This window comes from Dendrobates tinctorius, unplaced genomic scaffold (assembly GCF_039654945.1).
Source record: "Dendrobates tinctorius isolate UK_male_01 unplaced genomic scaffold, ASM3965494v1 ptg000422l, whole genome shotgun sequence".
In the NCBI taxonomy this organism is placed as follows: Eukaryota; Metazoa; Chordata; class Amphibia; order Anura; family Dendrobatidae; genus Dendrobates; species Dendrobates tinctorius.
In genome coordinates, this window is record NW_027362086.1 from 69529 (window position 1) to 89968 (window position 20440).

Sequence of the window (20440 nt, forward strand, 5' to 3'; positions counted from 1 at the left end):
ATGTTATCCAAGGATACGGTACCCTTTCTAACCTTTGTGCAATCACGTGCAATCCATACTGGGCCTAACACCGTCTGAGCCTGCCTCATGCTGTATAGACATATATTTTGAATGTGTACGCTATCCATACATGTTATCCGGGGATATGGTACCCTTTCTAACCTTTGTGCAATCACGTGCAATCCATACTGGGCCTAACACCGTATGAGCCTGCCTCCTGAGACATATATTTTGAATGTGTACGCTATCCATACATGTTATCCAGGGATACGGTACCCTTTCTAACCTTTGTGCAATCACGTGCAATCCATACTGGACCTAACACCGTCTGAGCCTGCCTCATGCTGTATAGACATATATTTTGAATGTGTACGCTATCCATACATGTTATCCAGGGATACGGTACCCTTTCTAACCTTTGTGCAATCACGTGCAATCCATACTGGGCCTAACACCGTCTGAGCCTGCCTCATGCTGTATAGACATATATTTTGAATGTGTACGCTATCCATACATGTTATCCGGGGATATGGTACCCTTTCTAACCTTTGTGCAATCACGTGCAATCCATACTGGGCCTAACACCATCTGAGCCTGCCTCCTGAGACATATATTTTGAATGTGTACGCTATCCATACATGTTATCCAGGGATACGGTACCCTTTCTAACCTTTGTGCAATCACGTGCAATCAATACTGGGCCTAACACCGTCTGAGCCTGCCTCATGCTGTATAGACATATATTTTGAATGTGTACGCTATCCATACATGTTATCCAGGGATACGGTACCCTTTCTAACCTTTGTGCAATCACGTGCAATCCATACTTGGCCTAACACCGTCTGAGCCTGCCTCATGCTGTATAGACATATATTTTGAATGTGTCCGCTATCCATACATGTTATCCGGGGATACGGTACCCTTTCTAACCTTTGTGCAATCACGTGCAATCCATACTGGGCCTAACACCTTCTGAGCCTGCCTCCTGAGACATATATTTTGAATGTGTACGCTATCCATACATGTTATCCAGGGATACGGTACCCTTTCTAACCTTTGTGCAATCACGTGCAATCGATACTGGGCCTAACACCGTCTGAGCCTGCCTCATGCTGTATAGACATATATTTTGAATGTGTACGCTATCCATACATGTTATCCAGGGATACGGTACCCTTTCTAACCTTTGTGCAATCACGTGCAATCCATAATGGGCCTAACACCGTCTGAGCCTGCCTCATGCTGTATAGACATATATTTTGAATGTGTACGCTATCCATACATGTTATCCAGGGATACGGTACCCTTTCTAACCTTTTTGCAATCACGTGCAATCCATACTGGGCCTAACACCGTCTGAGCCTGCCTCATGCTGTATAGACATATATTTTGAATGTGTACGCTATCCATACATGTTATCCAGGGATACGGTACCCTTTCTAACCTTTGTGCAATCACGTGCAATCCATACTGGGCCTAACACCGTCTGAGCCTGCCTCCTGAGACATATATTTTGAATGTGTACGCTATCCATACATGTTATCCAGGGATACGGTACCCTTTCTAACCATTGTGCAATCACGTGCAATCCATACTGGGCCTAACACCGTCTGAGCCTGCCTCATGCTGTATAGACATATATTTTGAATGTGTACGCTATCCATACATGTTATCCAGGGATACGGTACCCTTTCTAACCTTTGTGCAATCACGTGCAATCCATACTGGTCCTAACACCGTCTGAGCCTGCTTCATGCTGTATAGACATATATTTTGAATGTGTACGCTATCCATACATGTTATCTGGGGATACGGTACCCTTTCTAACCTTTGTGCAATCACGTGCAATCCATACTGGGCCTAACACCGTCTGAGCCTGCCTCCTGAGACATATATTTTGAATGTGTAAGCTATCCATACATGTTATCCAGGGATACGGTACCCTTTTTAACCTTTGTGCAATCACGTGCAATCCATACTGGGCCTAACACCGTCTGAGCCTGCCTCATGCTGTATAGACATATATTTTGAATGTGTACTCTATCCATTCTTGTTATCCGGGGATACGGTGCCCTTTCTAACCTTTGTGCAATCACGTGCAATCCATACTGGGCCTAACACCGTCTGATCCTGCCTCCTGAGACATATATTTTGAATGTGTACGCTATCCATACATGTTATCCAGGGATACGGTACCCTTTCTAACCTTTGTGCAATCACGTGCAATCCATACTGGACCTAAGACCGTCTGAGCCTGCATCATGCTGTATAGACATATATTTTGAATGTGTACGCTATCCATACATGTTATCCAGGGATACGGTACCCTTTCTAACCTTTGTGCAATCACGTGCAATCCATACTGGGCCTAACACCGTCTGAGCCTGCCTCATGCTGTATAGACATATATTTTGAATGTGCACGCTATCCATACATGTTATCCGGGGATATGGTACCCTTTCTAACCTTTGTGCAATCACGTGCAATCCATACTGGGCCTAACACCGTCTGAGCCTGCCTCCTGAGACATATATTTTGAATGTGTACGCTATCCATACATGTTATCCAGGGATACGGTACCCTTTCTAACCTTTGTGCAATCACGTGCAATCCATACTGGGCCTAACACCGTCTGAGCCTGCCTCATGCTGTATAGACATATATTTTGAATGTGTACGCTATCCATACATGTTATCCAGGGATACGGTACCCTTTCTAACCTTTGTGCAATCACGTGCAATCCATAATGGGCCTAACACCGTCTGAGCCTGCCTCATGCTGTATAGACATATATTTTGAATGTGTACGCTATCCATACATGTTATCCAGGGATACGGTACCCTTTCTAACCTTTGTGCAATCACGTGCAATCCATACTGGGCCTAACACCGTCTGAGCCTGCCTCATGCTGTATAGACATATATTTTGAATGTGTACGCTATCCATACATGTTATCCAGGGATACGGTACCCTTTCTAACCTTTGTGCAATCACGTGCAATCCATACTGGGCCTAACACCGTCTGAGCCTGCCTCATGCTGTATAGACATATATTTTCAATGTGTACGCTATCCATACATGTTATCCGGAGATACGGTACCCTTTCTAACCTTTGTGCAATCACGTGCAATCCATACTGGGCCTAACACCGTCTGAGCCTGCCTCATGCTGTATAGACAAATATTTTGAATGTGTACGCTATCCATACATGTTATCCAGGGATACGGTACCCTTTCTAACCTTTGTGCAATCACGTGCAATCCATACTGGGCCTAACACCGTCTGAGCCTGCCTCATGCTGTATAGACATATATTTTGAATGTGTACGCAATCCATACATGTTATCCGGGGATACGGTACCCTTTCTAACCTTTGTGCAATCACGTGCAATCCATACTGGGTCTAACACCGTCTGAGCCTGCCTCCTGAGACATATATTTTGAATGTGTACGCTATCCATACATGTTATCCAGGGATACGGTACCCTTTCTAACCTTTGTGCAATCACGTGCAATCCATACTGGGCCTAACACCGTCTGAGCCTGCCTCATGCTGTAAAGACAAATATTTTGAATGTGTACGCTATCCATACATGTTATCCGGGGATACGGTACCCTTTCTAACCTTTGTGCAATCACGTGCAATCCATACTGGGCCTAACACCGTCTGAGCCTGCCTCCTGAGACATATATTTTGAATGTGTATGCTATCCATACATGTTATCCAGGGATACGGTACCCTTTCTAACATTTGTGCAATCACGTGCAATCCATACTGGGCCTAACACCGTCTGAGCCTGCCCCCTGAGACATATATTTTGAATGTGTACGCTATCCATACATGTTATCCAGGGATACAGTACCCTTTCTAACCTTTGTGCAATCACGTGCAATCCATACTGGGCCTAATACCGTCTGAGCCTGCCTCTTGAGACATATATTTTGAATGTGTACGCTATCCATACATGTTATCCAGGGATACGGTACCCTTTCTAACCATTGTGCAATCACGTGCAATCCATACTGGGCCTAACACCGTCTGAGCCTGCCTCATGCTGTATAGACATATATTTTGAATGTGTACGCTATCCATACATGTTATCCAGGGATACGGTACCCTTTCTAACCTTTGTGCAATCACGTGCAATCCATACTGGTCCTAACACCGTCTGAGCCTGCTTCATGCTGTATAGACATATATTTTGAATGTGTACGCTATCCATACATGTTATCCGGGGATACGGTACCCTTTCTAACCTTTGTGCAATCACGTGCAATCCATACTGGGCCTAACACCGTCTGAGCCTGCCTCCTGAGACATATATTTTGAATGTGTAAGCTATCCATACATGTTATCCAGGGATACGGTACCATTTCTAACCTTTGTGCAATCACGTGCAATCCATACTGGGCCTAACACCGTCTGAGCCTGCCTCATGCTGTATAGACATATATTTTGAATGTGTACTCTATCCATTCTTGTTTTCCGGGGATACGGTACCCTTTCTAACCTTTGTGCAATCACCTGCAATCCATACTGGGCCTAACACCGTCTGATCCTGCCTCCTGAGACATATATTTTGAATGTGTACGCTATCCATACATGTTATGCAGGGATACGGTACCCTTTCTAACCTTTGAGCAATCACGTGCAATCCATACTGGACCTAACACCGTCTGAGCCTGCCTCATGCTGTATAGACATATATTTTGAATGTGTACGCTATCCATACATGTTATCCAGGGATACGGTACCCTTTCTAACCTTTGTGCAATCACGTGCAATCCATACTGGGCCTAACACCGTCTGAGCCTGCCTCATGCTGTATAGACATATATTTTGAATGTGTACGCTATCCATACATGTTATCCGGGGATATGGTACCCTTTCTAACCTTTGTGCAATCACGTGCAATCCATACTGAGCCTAACACCGTCTGAGCCTGCCTCCTGAGACATATATTTTGAATGTGTACGCTATCCATACATGTTATCCAGGGATACGGTACCCTTTCTAACCTTTGTGCAATCACGTGCAATCCATACTGGGCCTAACACCGTCTGAGCCTGCCTCATGCTGTATAGACATATATTTTGAATGTGTACGCTATCTATACATGTTATCCAGGGATACGGTACCCTTTCTAACCTTTGTGCAATCACGTGCAATCCATAATGGGCCTAACACCGTCTGAGCCTGCCTCATGCTGTATAGACATATATTTTGAATGTGTACGCTATCCATACATGTTATCCAGGGATACGGTACCCTTTCTAACCTTTGTGCAATCACGTGCAATCCATACTGGGCCTAACACCGTCTGAGCCTGCCTCATGCTGTATAGACATATATTTTGAATGTGTACGCTATCCATACATGTTATCCAGGGATACGGTACCCTTTCTAACCTTTGTGCAATCACGTGCAATCCATACTGGGCCTAACACCGTCTGAGCCTGCCTCATGCTGTATAGACATATATTTTCAATGTGTACGCTATCCATACATGTTATCCGGGGATACGGTACCCTTTCTAACCTTTGTGCAATCACGTGCAATCCATACTGGGCCTAACACCGTCTGAGCCTGCCTCATGCTGTATAGACAAATATTTTGAATGTGTACGCTATCCATACATGTTATCCAGGGATACGGTACCCTTTCTAACCTTTGTGCAATCACGTGCAATCCATACTGGGCCTAACACCGTCTGAGCCTGCCTCATGCTGTATAGACATATATTTTGAATGTGTACGCTATCCATACATGTTATCCGGGGATACGGTACCCTTTCTAACCTTTGTGCAATCACGTGCAATCCATACTGGGTCTAACACCGTCTGAGCCTGCCTCCTGAGACATATATTTTGAATGTGTACGCTATCCATACATGTTATCCAGGAATACGGTACCCTTTCTAACCTTTGTGCAATCACGTGCAATCCATACTGGGCATAACACCGTCTGAGCCTGCCTCATGCTGTAAAGACAAATATTTTGAATGTGTACGCTATCCATACATGTTATCCGGGGATACGGTACCCTTTCTAACCTTTGTGCAATCACGTGCAATCCATACTGGGCCTAACACCGTCTGAGCCTGCCTCCTGAGACATATATTTTGAATGTGTATGCTATCCATACATGTTATCCAGGGATACGGTACCCTTTCTAACCTTTGTGCAATCACGTGCAATCCATACTGGGCCTAACACCGTCTGAGCCTGCCCCCTGAGACATATATTTTGAATGTGTACGCTATCCATACATGTTATCCAGGGATACAGTACCCTTTCTAACCTTTGTGCAATCACGTGCAATCCATACTGGGCCTAATACCGTCTGAGCCTGCCTCTTGAGACATATATTTTGAATGTGTACGCTATCCATACATGTTATCCAGGGATACGGTACCCTTTCTAACCATTGTGCAATCACGTGCAATCCATACTGGGCCTAACACCGTCTGAGCCTGCCTCATGCTGTATAGACATATATTTTGAATGTGTACGCTATCCATACATGTTATCCAGGGATACGGTACCCTTTCTAACCTTTGTGCAATCACGTGCAATCCATACTGGTCCTAACACCGTCTGAGCCTGCTTCATGCTGTATAGACATATATTTTGAATGTGTACGCTATCCATACATGTTATCCGGGGATACGGTACCCTTTCTAACCTTTGTGCAATCACGTGCAATCCATACTGGACCTAACACCGTCTGAGCCTGCCTCATGCTGTATAGACATATATTTTGAATGTGTACGCTATCCATACATGTTATCCAGGGATACGGTACCCTTTCTAACCTTTGTGCAATCACGTGCAATCCATACTGGGCCTAACACCGTCTGAGCCTGCCTCATGCTGTATAGACATATATTTTGAATGTGTACGCTATCCATACATGTTATCCGGGGATATGGTACCCTTTCTAACCTTTGTGCAATCACGTGCAATCCATACTGAGCCTAACACCGTCTGAGCCTGCCTCCTGAGACATATATTTTGAATGTGTACGCTATCCATACATGTTATCCAGGGATACGGTACCCTTTCTAACCTTTGTGCAATCACGTGCAATCCATACTGGGCCTAACACCGTCTGAGCCTGCCTCATGCTGTATAGACATATATTTTGAATGTGTACGCTATCCATACATGTTATCCAGGGATACGGTACCCTTTCTAACCTTTGTGCAATCACGTGCAATCCATACTTGGCCTAACACCGTCTGAGCCTGCCTCATGCTGTATAGACATATATTTTGAATGTGTACGCTATCCATACATGTTATCCGGGGATACGGTACCCTTTCTAACCTTTGTGCAATCACGTGCAATCCATACTGGGCCTAACACCTTCTGAGCCTGCCTCCTGAGACATATATTTTGAATGTGTACGCTATCCATACATGTTATCCAGGGATACTTTTCCCTTTCTAACCTTTGTGCAATCACGTGCAATCCATACTGGGCCTAACACCGTCTGAGCCTGCCTCATGCTGTATAGACATATATTTTGAATGTGTACGCTATCCATACATGTTATCCAGGGATACGGTACCCTTTCTAACCTTTGTGCAATCACGTGCAATCCATAATGGGCCTAACACCGTCTGAGCCTGCCTCATGCTGTATAGACATATATTTTGAATGTGTACGCTATCCATACATGTTATCCAGGGATACGGTACCCTTTCTAACCTTTGTGCAATCACGTGCAATCCATACTGGGCCTAACACCGTCTGAGCCTGCCTCATGCTGTATAGACATATATTTTGAATGTGTACGCTATCCATACATGTTATCCAGGGATACGGTACCCTTTCTAACCTTTGTGCAATCACGTGCAATCCATACTGGGCCTAACACCGTCTGAGCCTGCCTCATGCTGTATAGACATATATTTTCAATGTGTACGCTATCCATACATGTTATCCGGGGATACGGTACCCTTTCTAACCTTTGTGCAATCACGTGCAATCCATACTGGGCCTAACACCGTCTGAGCCTGCCTCATGCTGTATAGACAAATATTTTGAATGTGTACGCTATCCATACATGTTATCCAGGGATACGGTACCCTTTCTAACCTTTGTGCAATCACGTGCAATCCATACTGGGCCTAACACCGTCTGAGCCTGCCTCATGCTGTATAGACATATATTTTGAATGTGTATGCTATCCATACATGTTATCCGGGGATACGGTACCCTTTCTAACCTTTGTGCAATCACGTGCAATCCATACTGGGCCTAACACCGTCTGAGCCTGCATCCTGAGACATATATTTTGAATGTGTACGCTATCCATACATGTTATCCAGGGATACGGTACCCTTTCTAACCTTTGTGCAATCACGTGCAATCCATACTGGGCCTAACACCGTCTGAGCCTGCCTCATGCTGTAAAGACAAATATTTTGAATGTGTACGCTATCCATACATGTTATCCGGGGATACGGTACCCTTTCTAACCTTTGTGCAATCACGTGCAATCCATACTGGGCCTAACACCGTCTGAGCCTGCCTCCTGAGACATATATTTTGAATGTGTACGCTATCCATACATGTTATCCAGGGATACGGTACCCTTTCTAACCTTTGTGCAATCACGTGCAATCCATACTGGGCCTAACACCGTCTGAGCCTGCCTCATGCTGTATAGACATATATTTTGAATGTGTACGCTATCCATACATGTTATCCAGGGATACGGTACCCTTTCTAACCTTTGTGCAATCACGTGCAATCCATACTTGGCCTAACACCGTATGAGCCTGCCTCATGCTGTATAGACATATATTTTGAATGTGTACGCTATCCATACATGTTATCTGGGGATACGGTACCCTTTCTAACCTTTGTGCAATCACGTGCAATCCATACTGGGCCTAACACCTTCTGAGCCAGCCTCCTGAGACATATATTTTGAATGTGTATGCTATCCATACATGTTATCCAGGGATACGGTACACTTTCTAACCTTTGTGCAATCACGTGCAATCCATACTGGGCCTAACACCGTCTGAGCCTGCCTCATGCTGTATAGACATATATTTTGAATGTGTACGCTATCCATACATGTTATCCAGGGATACGGTACCCTTTCTAACTTTTGTGCAATCACGTGCAATCCATACTGGGCCTAACACCGTCTGAGCCTGCCTCATGCTGTATAGACATATATTTTGAATGTGTTCGCTATCCATACATGTTATCCAGGGATACGGTACACTTTCTAACCTTTGTGCAATCACGTGCAATCCATACTGGGCCTAACACCGTCTGAGCCTGCCTCATGCTGTATAGACATATATTTTGAATGTGTACGCTATCCATACATGTTATCCAGGGATACGGTACCCTTTCTAACCTTTGTGCAATCACGTGCAATCCATACTGGGCCTAACACCGTCTGAGCCTGCATCATGCTGTATAGACATATATTTTGAATGTGTACGCTATCCATACATGTTATCCGGGGATACGGTACTCTTTCTAACCTTTGTGCAATCACGTGCAATCCATACTGGGCCTAACACCGTCTGAGCCTGCCTCATGCTGTATAGAAATATAATTTGAATGTGTACGCTATCCATACATGTTATCCGGGGATACGGTACCCTTTCTAACCTTTGTGCAATCACGTGCAATCCATACTGGGCCTAACACCGTCTGAGCCTGCCTCCTGAGACATATATTTTGAATGTGTACGCTATCCATACATATTATCCAGGGATACGGTACCCTTTCTAAACTTTGTGCAATCACGTGCAATCCATACTGGGCCTAACACCGTCTGAGCCTGCCTCATGCTGTATAGACATAAATTTTGAATGTGTACGCTATCCATACATGTTATCCGGGGATACGGTACCCTTTCTAACCTTTGTGCAATCACGTGCAATCCATACTGGGCCTAACACTGTCTGAGCCTGCCTCCTGAGACATATATTTTGAAAGTGTACGCTATCCATACATGTTATCCAGGGATACGGTACCCTTTCTAATCTTTGTGCAATCACGTGCAATCCATACTGGGCCTAACACCGTCTGAGCCTGCCTCTTGCTGTATAGACATATATTTTGAATGTGTACGCTATCCATACATGTTATCCGGGGATACGGTACCCTTTCTAACCTTTGTGCAATCACGTGCAATCCATACTGGGCCTAACACCGTCTGAGCCTGCCTCCTGAGACATATATTTTGAATGTGTACGCTATCCATACATGTTATCCAGGGATACGGTACCCTTTCTAATCTTTGTGCAATCACGTGCAATCCATACTGGGCCTAACACCGTCTGAGCCTGCCTCATGCTGTATAGAAATATAATTTGAATGTGTACGCTATCCATACATGTTATCCGGGGATACGGTACCCTTTCTAACCTTTGTGCAATCACGTGCAATCCATACTGGGCCTAACACCGTCTGAGCCTGCCTCCTGAGACATATATTTTGAATGTGTACGCTATCCATACATATTATCCAGGGATACGGTACCCTTTCTAAACTTTGTGCAATCACGTGCAATCCATACTGGGCCTAACACCGTCTGAGCCTGCCTCATGCTGTATAGACATAAATTTTGAATGTGTACGCTATCCATACATGTTATCCGGGGATACGGTACCCTTTCTAACCTTTGTGCAATCACGTGCAATCCATACTGGGCCTAACACTGTCTGAGCCTGCCTCCTGAGACATATATTTTGAAAGTGTACGCTATCCATACATGTTATCCAGGGATACGGTACCCTTTCTAATCTTTGTGCAATCACGTGCAATCCATACTGGGCCTAACACCGTCTGAGCCTGCCTCTTGCTGTATAGACATATATTTTGAATGTGTACGCTATCCATACATGTTATCCGGGGATACGGTACCCTTTCTAACCTTTGTGCAATCACGTGCAATCCATACTGGGCCTAACACCGTCTGAGCCTGCCTCCTGAGACATATATTTTGAATGTGTACGCTATCCATACATGTTATCCAGGGATACGGTACCCTTTCTAATCTTTGTGCAATCACGTGCAATCCATACTGGGCCTAACACCGTCTGAGCCTGCCTCATGCTGTATAGACATATATTTTGAATGTGTACGCTATCCATACATGTTATCCAGGGATACGGTACCCTTTCTAACCTTTGTGCAAACACGTGCAATCCATACTGGGCCTAACACCGTCTGAGCCTGCCTCATGCTGTATAGACATATATTTTGAATTTGTACGCTATCCATACATGTTATCCGGGGATACGGTACCCTTTCTAACCTTTGTGCAATCACGTGCAATCCATACTGGGCCTAACACCGTCTGAGCCTGCCTCCTGAGACATATATTTTGAATGTGTACGCTATCCATACATATTATCCAGGGATACGGTACCCTTTCTAAACTTTGTGCAATCACGTGCAATCCATACTGGGCCTAACACCGTCTGAGCCTGCCTCATGCTGTATAGACATAAATTTTGAATGTGTACGCTATCCATACATGTTATCCGGGGATACGGTACCCTTTCTAACCTTTGTGCAATCACGTGCAATCCATACTGGGCCTAACTGTCTGAGCCTGCCTCCTGAGACATATATTTTGAAAGTGTACGCTATCCATACATGTTATCCAGGGATACGGTACCCTTTCTAATCTTTGTGCAATCACGTGCAATCCATACTGGGCCTAACACCGTCTGAGCCTGCCTCTTGCTGTATAGACATATATTTTGAATGTGTACGCTATCCATACATGTTATCCGGGGATACGGTACCCTTTCTAACCTTTGTGCAATCACGTGCAATCCATACTGGGCCTAACACCGTCTGAGCCTGCCTCCTGAGACATATATTTTGAATGTGTACGCTATCCATACATGTTATCCAGGGATACGGTACCCTTTCTAATCTTTGTGCAATCACGTGCAATCCATACTGGGCCTAACACCGTCTGAGCCTGCCTCATGCTGTATAGACATATATTTTGAATGTGTACGCTATCCATACATGTTATCCAGGGATACGGTACCCTTTCTAACCTTTGTGCAAACACGTGCAATCCATACTGGGCCTAACACCGTCTGAGCCTGCCTCATGCTGTATAGACATATATTTTGAATGTGTACACTATCCATACATGTTATCCAGGGATACGGTACCCTTTCTAACCTTTGTGCAATCACATGCAATCCATACTGGGCCTAACACCATCTGAGCCTGCCTCCTGAGACATATATTTTGAATGTGTACGCTATCCATACATGTTATCCAGGGATACGGTACCCTTTCTAACCTTTGTGCAATCACGTGCAATCCATACTGGGCCTAACACCGTCTGAGCCTGCCTCATGCTGTATAGACATATATTTTGAATGTGTACGCTATCCATACATGTTATCCAGGGATACGGTACCCTTTCTAACCTTTGTGCAATCACGTGCAATCCATACTGGGCCTAACACCGTCTGAGCCTGCCTCATGCTGTATAGACATATATTTTGAATGTGTACGCTATCCATACATGTTATCCAGGGATACGGTACCCTTTCTAACCTTTGTGCAATCACGTGCAATCCATACTGGGCCTAACACCGTCTGAGCCTGCCTCATGCTGTATAGACATATATTTTCAATGTGTACGCTATCCATACATGTTATCCGGGGATACGGTACCCTTTCTAACCTTTGTGCAATCACGTGCAATCCATACTGGGCCTAACACCGTCTGAGCCTGCCTCATGCTGTATAGACAAATATTTTGAATGTGTACGCTATCCATACATGTTATCCAGGGATACGGTACCCTTTCTAACCTTTGTGCAATCACGTGCAATCCATACTGGGCCTAACACCGTCTGAGCCTGCCTCATGCTGTATAGACATATATTTTGAATGTGTATGCTATCCATACATGTTATCCGGGGATACGGTACCCTTTCTAACCTTTGTGCAATCACGTGCAATCCATACTGGGCCTAACACCGTCTGAGCCTGCATCCTGAGACATATATTTTGAATGTGTACGCTATCCATACATGTTATCCAGGGATACGGTACCCTTTCTAACCTTTGTGCAATCACGTGCAATCCATACTGGGCCTAACACCGTCTGAGCCTGCCTCATGCTGTAAAGACAAATATTTTGAATGTGTACGCTATCCATACATGTTATCCGGGGATACGGTACCCTTTCTAACCTTTGTGCAATCACGTGCAATCCATACTGGGCCTAACACCGTCTGAGCCTGCCTCCTGAGACATATATTTTGAATGTGTACGCTATCCATACATGTTATCCAGGGATACGGTACCCTTTCTAACCTTTGTGCAATCACGTGCAATCCATACTGGGCCTAACACCGTCTGAGCCTGCCTCATGCTGTATAGACATATATTTTGAATGTGTACGCTATCCATACATGTTATCCAGGGATACGGTACCCTTTCTAACCTTTGTGCAATCACGTGCAATCCATACTTGGCCTAACACCGTATGAGCCTGCCTCATGCTGTATAGACATATATTTTGAATGTGTACGCTATCCATACATGTTATCTGGGGATACGGTACCCTTTCTAACCTTTGTGCAATCACGTGCAATCCATACTGGGCCTAACACCTTCTGAGCCAGCCTCCTGAGACATATATTTTGAATGTGTACGCTATCCATACATGTTATCCAGGGATACGGTACACTTTCTAACCTTTGTGCAATCACGTGCAATCCATACTGGGCCTAACACCGTCTGAGCCTGCCTCATGCTGTATAGACATATATTTTGAATGTGTACGCTATCCATACATGTTATCCAGGGATACGGTACCCTTTCTAACTTTTGTGCAATCACGTGCAATCCATACTGGGCCTAACACCGTCTGAGCCTGCCTAATGCTGTATAGACATATATTTTGAATGTGTTCGCTATCCATACATGTTATCCAGGGATACGGTACCCTTTCTAACCTTTGTGCAATCACGTGCAATCCATACTGGGCCTAACACCGTCTGACCCTGCCTCATGCTGTATAGACATATATTTTGAATGTGTACGCTATCCATACATGTTATCCAGGGATACGGTACCCTTTCTAACCTTTGTGCAATCACGTGCAATCCATACTGGGCCTAACACCTTCTGAGCCTGCCTCATGCTGTATAGACATATATTTTGAATGTGTACGCTATCCATACATGTTATCCAGGGATACGGTACCCTTTCTAACCTTTGTGCAATCACGTGCAATCCATACTGGGCCTAACACCGTCTGAGCCTGCCTCATGCTGTATAGACATATATTTTGAATGTGTACGCTATCCATACATGTTATCCAGGGATACGGTACCCTTTCTAACCTTTGTGCAATCACGTGCAATCCATACTGGGCCTAACACCGTCTGAGCCTGCCTCATGCTGTATAGACATATATTTTGAATGTGTACGCTATCCATACATGTTATCCGGGGATACGGTACTCTTTCTAACCTTTGTGCAATCACGTGCAATCCATACTGGGCCTAACACCGTCTGAGCCTGCCTCATGCTGTATAGACATATATTTTGAATGTGTACGCTATCCATACATGTTATCCGGGGATACGGTACCCTTTCTAACCTTTGTGCAATCACGTGCAATCCATACTGGGCCTAACACCGTCTGAGCCTGCCTCCTGAGACATATATTTTGAATGTGTACGCTATCCATACATATTATCCAGGGATACGGTACCCTTTCTAAACTTTGTGCAATCACGTGCAATCCATACTGGGCCTAACACCGTCTGAGCCTGCCTCATGCTGTATAGACATAAATTTTGAATGTGTACGCTATCCATACATGTTATCCGGGGATACGGTACCCTTTCTAACCTTTGTGCAATCACGTGCAATCCATACTGGGCCTAACACTGTCTGAGCCTGCCTCCTGAGACATATATTTTGAATGTGTACGCTATCCATACATGTTATCCAGGGATACGGTACCCTTTCTAATCTTTGTGCAATCACGTGCAATCCATACTGGGCCTAACACCGTCTGAGCCTGCCTCTTGCTGTATAGACATATATTTTGAATGTGTACGCTATCCATACATGTTATCCGGGGATACGGTACCCTTTCTAACCTTTGTGCAATCACGTGCAATCCATACTGGGCCTAACACCGTCTGAGCCTGCCTCCTGAGACATATATTTTGAATGTGTACGCTATCCATACATGTTATCCAGGGATACGGTACCCTTTCTAATCTTTGTGCAATCACGTGCAATCCATACTGGGCCTAACACCGTCTGAGCCTGCCTCATGCTGTATAGACATATATTTTGAATGTGTACGCTATCCATACATGTTATCCGGGGATACGGTACCCTTTCTAACCTTTGTGCAAACACGTGCAATCCATACTGGGCCTAACACCGTCTGAGCCTGCCTCATGCTGTATAGACATATATTTTGAATGTGTACGCTATCTATACATGTTATCCAGGGATACGGTACCCTTTCTAACCTTTGTGCAATCACATGCAATCCATACTGGGCCTAACACCGTCTGAGCCTGCCTCCTGAGACATATATTTTGAATGTGTACGCTATCCATACATGTTATCCAGGGATACGGTACCCTTTCTAACCTTTGTGCAATCACGTGCAATCCATACTGGGCCTAACACCGTCTGAGCCTGCCTCATGCTGTATAGACATATATTTTGAATGTGTACGATATCCATACATGTTATCCAGGGATACGGTACCCTTTCTAACCTTTGTGCAATCACGTGCAATCCATACTGGGCCTAACACCGTCTGAGCCTGCCTCATGCTGTATAGACATATATTTTGAATGTGTACACTATCCATACATGTTATCCAGGGATACGGTACCCTTTCTAACCTTTGTGCAATCAAGTGCAATCCATACTGTGCCTAACACCGTCTGAGCCTGCCTCATGCTGTATAGACATATATTTTGAATGTGTACGCTATCCATACATGTTATCCAGGGATACGGTACCCTTTCTATCCTTTGTGCAATCACGTGCAATCCATACTGGGCCTAACACCGTCTGAGCCTGCCTCATGCTGTATAGACATATATTTTGAATGTGTACGGTATCCATACATGTTATCCGGGGATACGGTACCCTTTCTAACCTTTGTGCAATCACGTGCAATCCATACTGGGCCTAACACCGTCTGAGCCTGCCTCCTGAGACATATAATTTGAATGTGTAAGCTATCCATACATGTTATCCAGGGATACGGTACCCTTTCTAACCTTTGTGCAATCACGTGCAATCCATACTGGGCCTAACACCGTCTGAGCCTGCTTCATGCTGTATAGACATATATTTTGAATGCGTACGCTATCCATACATGTTATCTGGGGATACGGTACCCTTTCTAACCTTTGTGCAATCACGTGCAATCCATACTGGGCCTAACACCGTCTGAGCCTGCCTCCTGAGACATATATTTTGAATGTGTAAGCTATCCATACGTGTTATCCAGGGATACGGTACCCTTTCTAACCTTTGTGCAATCACGTGCAATCCATACTGGGCCTAACACCGTCTGAGCCTGCCTCATGCTGTATAGACATATATTTTGAATGTGTGCTCTATCCATTCTTGTTATCCGGGGATACGGTACCCTTTCTAACCTTTGTGCAATCACGTGCAATCCATACTGGGCCTAACACCGTCTGAGCCTGCCTCATGGTGTATAGACATATATTTTGAATGTGTACGCTATCCATACGTGTTATCCAGGGATACGGTACCCTTTCTAACCTTTGTGCAAACACGTGCAATCCATACTGGGCTTAACACCGTCTGAGCCTGCCTCATGCTGTATAGACATATATTTTGAATGTGTACGTTATCCATACATGTTATCCAGGGATACGGTACCCTTTCTAACCTTTGTGCAATCACATGCAATCCATACTGGGCCTAACACCGTCTGAGCATGCCTCCTGAGACATATATTTTGAATGTGTACGCTATCCATACATGTTATCCAGGGATACGGTACCCTTTCTAACCTTTGTGCAATCACGTGCAATCCATACTGGACCTAACACCGTCTGAGCCTGCCTCATGCTGTATAGACATATATTTTGAATGTGTTCGCTATCCATACATGTTATCCAGGGATACGGTACCCTTTCTAACCTTTGTGCAATAACGTGCAATCCATACTGGGCCTAACATCGTCTGAGCCTGCCTCATGCTGTATAGACATATATTTTGAATGTGTACGCTATCCATACATGTTATCCAGGGATACGGTACCCTTTCTAACCTTTGTGCAATCACGTGCAATCCATACTGGGCCTAACACCGTCTGAGCCTGCCTCATGCTGTATAGACATATATTTTGAATGTGTACGCTATCCATACATGTTATCCAGGGATACGGTACCCTTTCTAACCTTTGTGCAATCACGTGCAATCCATACTGGGCCTAACACCGTCTGAGCCTGCTTCATGCTGTATAGACATATATTTTGAATGCGTACGCTATCCATACATGTTATCTGGGGATACGGTACCCTTTCTAACCTTTGTGCAATCACGTGCAATCCATACTGGGCCTAACACCGTCTGAGCCTGCCTCCTGAGACATATATTTTGAATGTGTAAGCTATCCATACGTGTTATCCAGGGATACGGTACCCTTTCTAACCTTTGTGCAATCACGTGCAATCCATACTGGGCCTAACACCGTCTGAGCCTGCCTCATGCTGTATAGACATATATTTTGAATGTGTACGCTATCCATACGTGTTATCCAGGGATACGGTACCCTTTCTAACCTTTGTGCAAACACGTGCAATCCATACTGGGCTTAACACCGTCTGAGCCTGCCTCATGCTGTATAGACATATATTTTGAATGTGTACGTTATCCATACATGTTATCCAGGGATACGGTACCCTTTCTAACCTTTGTGCAATCACATGCAATCCATACTGGGCCTAACACCGTCTGAGCCTGCCTCCTGAGACATATAATTTGAATGTGTACTCTATCCATTCTTGTTATCCGGGGATACGGTACCCTTTCTAACCTTTGTGCAATCACGTGCAATCCATACTGGGCCTAACACCGTCTGAGCCTGCCTCATGGTGTATAGACATATATTTTGAATGTGTACGCTATCCATACGTGTTATCCAGGGATACGGTACCCTTTCTAACCTTTGTGCAAACACGTGCAATCCATACTGGGCTTAACACCGTCTGAGCCTGCCTCATGCTGTATAGACATATATTTTGAATGTGTACGTTATCCATACATGTTATCCAGGGATACGGTACCCTTTCTAACCTTTGTGCAATCACATGCAATCCATACTGGGCCTAACACCGTCTGAGCCTGCCTCCTGAGACATATAATTTGAATGTGTACGCTATCCATACATGTTATCCAGGGATACGGTACCCTTTCTAACCTTTGTGCAATCACGTGCAATCCATACTGGACCTTACACCGTCTGAGCCTGCCTCATGCTGTATAGACATATATTTTGAATGTGTTCGCTATCCATACATGTTATCCAGGGATACGGTACCCTTTCTAACCTTTGTGCAATAACGTGCAATCCATACTGGGCCTAACATCGTCTGAGCCTGCCTCATGCTGTATAGACATATATTTTGAATGTGTACGCTATCCATACATGTTATCCAGGGATACGGTACCCTTTCTAACCTTTGTGCAATCACGTGCAATCCATACTGGGCCTAACACCGTCTGAGCTTGCCTCATGCTGTATAGACATATATTTTGAATGTGTACGCTATCCATACATGTTATCCAGGGATACGGTACCCTTTCTAACCTTTGTGCAATCACGTGCAATCCATACTGGGCCTAACACCGTCTGAGCCTGCCTCATGCTGTATAGACATATATTTTGAATGTGTACGCTATCCATACATGTTATCCAGGGATATGGTACCCTTTCTAACCTTTGTGCAATCACGTGCAATCCATACTGGGCCTAACACCGTCTGAGCCTGCCTCATGCTGTATAGACATATATTTTGAATGTGTACGCTATCCATACATGTTATCCGGGGATACGGTACCCTTTCTAACCTTTGTGCAATCACGTGCAATCCATACTGGGCCTAACACGGTCTGAGCCTGCCTCATGCTGTATAGACATATATTTTGAATGTGTACGCTATCCATACATGTTATCCAGGGATACGGTACCCTTTCTAACCTTTGTGCAATCACGTGCAATCCATACTGGGCCTAACACCGTCTGAGCCTGCCTCATGCTGTATAGACATATATTTTGAATGTGTACGCTATCCATACATGTTATCCAGGGATACGGTACCCTTTCTAACCTTTGTGCAATCACGTGCAATCCATACTGGGCCTAACACCGTCTGAGCCTGCCTCTTGCTGTATAGACATATATTTTGAATGTGTACGCTATCCATACATGTTATCCGGGGATACGGTACCCTTTCTAACCTTTGCGCAATCACGTGCAATCCATACTGGGCCTAACACCGTCTGAGCCTGCCTCCTGAGACATATATTTTGAATGTGTACGCTATCCATACATGTTATCCAGGGATACGGTACCCTTTCTAATCTTTGTGCAATCACGTGCAATCCATACTGGGCCTAACACCGTCTGAGCCTGCCTCATGCTGTATAGACATATATTTTGAATGTGTACGCTATCCATACATGTTATCCAGGGATACGGTACCCTTTCTAACCTTTGTGCAAACACGTGCAATCCATACTGGGCCTAACACCGTCTGAGCCTGCCTCATGCTGTATAGACATATATTTTGAATGTGTACGCTATCCATACATGTTATCCAGGGATACGGTACCCTTTCTAACCTTTGTGCAATCACATGCAATCCATACTGGGCCTAACACCGTCTGAGCCTGCCTCCTGAGACATATATTTTGAATGTGTACGCTATCCATACATGTTATCCAGGGATACGGTACCCTTTCTAACCTTTGTGCAATCACGTGCAATCCATACTGGGCCTAACACCGTCTGAGCCTGCCTCATGCTGTATAGACATATATTTTGAATGTGTACGATATCCATACATGTTATCCAGGGATACGGTACCCTTTCTAACCTTTGTGCAATCACGTGCAATCCATACTGGGCCTAACACCGTCTGAGCCTGCCTCATGCTGTATAGACATATATTTTGAATGTGTACACTATCCATACATGTTATCCAGGGATACGGTACCCTTTCTAACCTTTGTGCAATCAAGTGCAATCCATACTGGGCCTAACACCGTCTGAGCCTGCCTCATGCTGTATAGACATATATTTTGAATGTGTACGCTATCCATACATGTTATCCAGGGATACGGTACCCTTTCTATCCTTTGTGCAATCACGTGCAATCCATACT